The sequence below is a fragment of the Schistocerca americana genome, unplaced genomic scaffold (assembly GCF_021461395.2).
Source record: "Schistocerca americana isolate TAMUIC-IGC-003095 unplaced genomic scaffold, iqSchAmer2.1 HiC_scaffold_730, whole genome shotgun sequence".
Lineage (NCBI taxonomy): Eukaryota > Metazoa > Arthropoda > Insecta > Orthoptera > Acrididae > Schistocerca > Schistocerca americana.
This window is the reverse complement of record NW_025726490.1, coordinates 32,501-37,500: the sequence shown is the minus strand read 5'-3', so window position 1 is coordinate 37,500 and position 5,000 is coordinate 32,501. Positions and strand designations below refer to the sequence as shown.

The following is a 5,000-nucleotide window of genomic DNA, read 5'->3' as shown; positions in this document are numbered from 1 at the left end:
GTCAATCCTTCCGGTGTCCGGGCCTGGTGAGGTTTCCCGTGTTGAGTCAAATTAAGCCGCAGGCTCCACTCCTGGTGGTGCCCTTCCGTCAATTCCTTTAAGTTTCAGCTTTGCAACCATACTTCCCCCGGAACCCAAAAGCTTTGGTTTCCCGGAGGCTGCCCGCCGAGTCATCGGAGGAACTGCGGCGGATCGCTGGCTGGCATCGTTTATGGTTAGAACTAGGGCGGTATCTGATCGCCTTCGAACCTCTAACTTTCGTTCTTGATTAATGAAAACATACTTGGCAAATGCTTTCGCTTCTGTTCGTCTTGCGACGATCCAAGAATTTCACCTCTAACGTCGCAATACGAATGCCCCCGCCTGTCCCTATTAATCATTACCTCGGGTTCCGAAAACCAACAAACTAGAACCGAGGTCCTATTCCATTATTCCATGCACACAGTATTCAGGCGGGCTTGCCTGCTTTAAGCACTCTAATTTGTTCAAAGTAAACGTGCCGGCCCACCGAGACACTCACTCAAGAGCACCCTGGTAGGATTGCAACGGGGTCCGCCTCGGGACGCACGAGCACGCACGAGGCGCGTCGCACGCCTTCGGCTCGCCCCACCGGCAGGACGTCCCACGATACATGCCAGTTAAACACCGACGGGCGGTGAACCAACAGCGTGGGACACAAATCCAACTACGAGCTTTTTAACCGCAACAACTTTAATATACGCTATTGGAGCTGGAATTACCGCGGCTGCTGGCACCAGACTTGCCCTCCAATAGATACTCGTTAAAGGATTTAAAGTGTACTCATTCCGATTACGGGGCCTCGGATGAGTCCCGTATCGTTATTTTTCGTCACTACCTCCCCGTGCCGGGAGTGGGTAATTTGCGCGCCTGCTGCCTTCCTTGGATGTGGTAGCCGTTTCTCAGGCTCCCTCTCCGGAATCGAACCCTGATTCCCCGTTACCCGTTACAACCATGGTAGGCGCAGAACCTACCATCGACAGTTGATAAGGCAGACATTTGAAAGATGCGTCGCCGGTACGAGGACCGTGCGATCAGCCCAAAGTTATTCAGAGTCACCAAGGCAAACGGACCGGACGAGCCGACCGATTGGTTTTGATCTAATAAAAGCGTCCCTTCCATCTCTGGTCGGGACTCTGTTTGCATGTATTAGCTCTAGAATTACCACAGTTATCCAAGTAACGTGGGTACGATCTAAGGAACCATAACTGATTTAATGAGCCATTCGCGGTTTCACCTTAATGCGGCTTGTACTGAGACATGCATGGCTTAATCTTTGAGACAAGCATATGACTACTGGCAGGATCAACCAGGGAGCTGCGTCAACTAGAGCTGAGCAGCCGGCCGCCCGGGAGTGTGTCCCGGGGGCCCGCGCGAACACGCAAGCGTCCGCTCAATTATTCTGCAAACAGGAGGAGGCTGAGCTCCCCTGCACAATACACCTCGAAACCCTCTCAGGTCCCGGCGGCGCGCAGCGCCGTCCTAAGTACTTGGTCGGGTTCGAGAGAGGCGCAATCGCCCGGAGTTTGGCGAGTAGACGCTTTAGGTGCGACCACCCGTGCTCCCAACTGAGCTTGCCGCTGCCGACAGAGGCCCGGGAGCGTGCTGTCGTGGCATTGCCGGCGGGAGACAACACGCGCCACCTACGGTGACCGGCAGCTCCAACGCCAGCGCCACAGAAGGACAAAAGCCCCACTTGGGTGCCGAAGCGAACTCTCCCAGCACAGCGCACGCGCCAACACGTCCGCACAGCTGCGATACAAACCACCTGCGAGAACCGCAGAGGCGACCGAGCAGCAGACGGCGTCGCGGCGCCGAGCGCCGGGCGGCGGCGCATCCTCAGCGCACACAGTCCTCAATCGGACCAGCACACTGCAGATGTCCACCGCGCTTCGCACCGGGCCCGCGAGGACCTACTTTGGCCGCACGGCGCCGCGTGCAGGGTGCGCCGGCGCGCAGCTGCGCCGCCTGCCGCCTCCGTCGGCCGGCGCGCCTGCCACTGGCCGCCCCCACCAGCCGGCTGTAGCGCGTGCGCCCACGCACCGCGCGGCCAGCACGCCGGGAGGCCCCCCCTCACCGGCCGGGGACGGTCCCACCCAGCCACCGCCGCGTATCGCTTCACACCCAGATGCCATTCACGTTCGTGGGCATGGTGGGTATCGCTGGAACAACCGGTTGGTAGCTCAACCGATCGTCGCCATCACTGATTCACCTCTAGCGAGAACAACCGCACCACAACGGTTTACCAGTTGTTCATTTGCATAACGTCACCAGCAAACGTAGGCGTCCATCGCCATTTGCAAATTCAACGATTGTTGCATGCCTGTGTCAGGTGTCACGACACACTATGTCTGCCCACATACACGCAACAACATGTGCACGCTTCGCGAACACGTGGAAGGTGGCCCCCGTACGTATGCGATGTCCATTGCGCGAACGACTGTCAACCGGCCTCTGTCGCATGTCGCAGATGTGGAACGCAGTGCACCATGCTATCACGGTGTGTGAGAAGAGACGACTACGTCTGACAACACGCGCCACTACATCAACAGACGGCTCATGCTGATCGCCATCCAGGGCATACCACACTGCAATCCAGCTCTTATAGGGAGACGACACGTAGCTGAGTGCACAACATTTGGACCGCATGGTTCGCCGTTGTTGGCGCAGTCGTTGTACGGTCACATGTACCACGATGTATCATTCAGTACATGAGGACCAATGTGCAGTACAGTGTGTGATTTGGACGTACAACATCAGCGGACAGTTGACACAGGCCGTACCACAGCGTAGGCTAAGTGCTTCGCACATGCGAATGCCAATGAACAACTGCAAATGCCAATGAACAACTGCAAAGGGCATTGAGCATGTACGTCCTGCTGCCATCCACATTACAGTGTATAGCTGCAAGGTGTTTAACATGAAGCGATACACTGGGGACCGGGCAGTGCGAGTAGCAAACTATATTGCGGGGGTTGCAGTTAGGCAACACTACACTAATTTAACGCGTCGTATGACAATTACAGAGCAGGTTAAGGCCCAACGTGTGTTGGGTTAAGGCCCAACGTGTGTTGGGTTAAGGCCCAACGTGTGTTGGGTTAAGGCCCAACGTGTGTTGGGTTAAGGCCCAACGTGTGTTGGGTTAAGGCCCAACGTGTGTTGGGTTAAGGCCCAACGTGTGTTGGGTTAAGGCCCAACGTGTGTTGGGTTAAGGCCCAACGTGTGTTGGGTTAAGGCCCAACGTGTGTTGGGTTAAGGCCCAACGTGTGTTGGGTTAAGGCCCAACGTGTGTTGGGGTAAGGCCCAACGTGTGTTGGGTTAAGGCCCAACGTGTGTTGGGTTACGTTAAGGGGCAATGTGGGTTACGTTAAGGGGCAATGTGGGTTACGTTAAGGGGCAATGTGGGTTACGTTACGGCGCAATATAGGTTACGTTACGGCGCAATATAGGTTACGTTAAGGCGCAATATCGGTTACGTTAAGGCGCAATACAGGTTACGTTAAGGCGCAATACAGGTTACGTTAAGGCGCAATACAGGTTACGTTAAGGCGCAATACAGGTTACGTTAAGGCGCAATACAGGTTACGTTAAGGCGCAATACAGGTTACGTTAAGGCGCAATGCAGGTTACGTTAAGGCGCAATACAGGTTACGTTAAGGCGCAATACAGGTTACGTTAAGGCGCAATACAGGTTACGTTAAGGCGCAATACAGGTTACGTTAAGGCGCAATACAGGTTACGTTAAGGCGCAATACAGGTTACGTTAAGGCGCAATACAGGTTACGTTAAGGCGCAATACAGGTTACGTTAAGGCGCAATACAGGTTACGTTAAGGCGCAATACAGGTTACGTTAAGGCGCAATACAGGTTACGTTAAGGCGCAATACAGGTTACGTTAAGGCGCAATACAGGTTACGTTAAGGCGCAATACAGGTTACGTTAAGGCGCAATACAGGTTACGTTAAGGCGCAATACAGGTTACGTTAAGGCGCAATACAGGTTACGTTAAGGCGCAATACAGGTTAGGTTAAGGCGCAATACAGGTTAGGTTAAGGCGCAATACAGGTTAGGTTAAGGTACGACATAGGTTAGGTTAAGGTACGACATAGGTTAGGTTAAGGTACGACATAGGTTAGGTTAAGGTACGACATAGGTTAGGTTAAGGTACGACATAGGTTAGGTTAAGGTACGACATAGGTTAGGTTAAGGTACGACATAGGTTAGGTTAAGGTACGACATAGGTTAGGTTAAGGTACGACATAGGTTAGGTTAAGGTACGACATAGGTTAGGTTAAGGTACGACATAGGTTAGGTTAAGGTACGACATAGGTTAGGTTAAGGTACGACATAGGTTAGGTTAAGGTACGACATAGGTTAGGTTAAGGTACGACATAGGTTAGGTTAAGGTACGACATAGGTTAGGTTAAGGTACGACATAGGTTAGGTTAAGGTACGACATAGGTTAGGTTAAGGTACGACATAGGTTAGGTTAAGGTACGACATAGGTTAGGTTAAGGTACGACATAGGTTAGGTTAAGGTACGACATAGGTTAGGTTAAGGTACGACATAGGTTAGGTTAAGGTACGACATAGGTTAGGTTAAGGTACGACATAGGTTAGGTTAAGGTACGACATAGGTTAGGTTAAGGTACGACATAGGTTAGGTTACGGTACGACATAGGTTAGGTTACGGTACGACATAGGTTAGGTTACGGTACGACATAGGTTAGGTTACGGTACGACATAGGTTAGGTTACGGTACGACATAGGTTAGGTTACGGTACGACATAGGTTAGGTTACGGTACGACATAGGTTAGGTTACGGTACGATATAGGTTAGGTTACGGTACGATATAGGTTAGGTTAAGGTACACATTGTTGTAAGGAAAGGTTTAATGGGGGGCGGGGCGGGGCGGCCGGTTTGTTGATTGTGATTATAGTAAGTGGATGCCTGCGGCATCATCTGATTTGCCACGTCAGGA

General features: G+C 52.5%; 1 non-coding gene across 1 annotated transcript in view; it reads right to left on the bottom strand.

The window, feature by feature from the left end:
- Positions 1–1,334, bottom strand: part of LOC124589817 — a 1,910-nt gene extending 576 nt beyond the window's left edge. The window contains exon 1 of the ribosomal RNA XR_006976279.1: positions 1–1,334. This exon is cut by the window's left edge and continues 576 nt beyond it. This is a non-coding gene — a ribosomal RNA (small subunit ribosomal RNA).
- Positions 1,335–5,000: the final 3,666 nt, after the last annotated feature.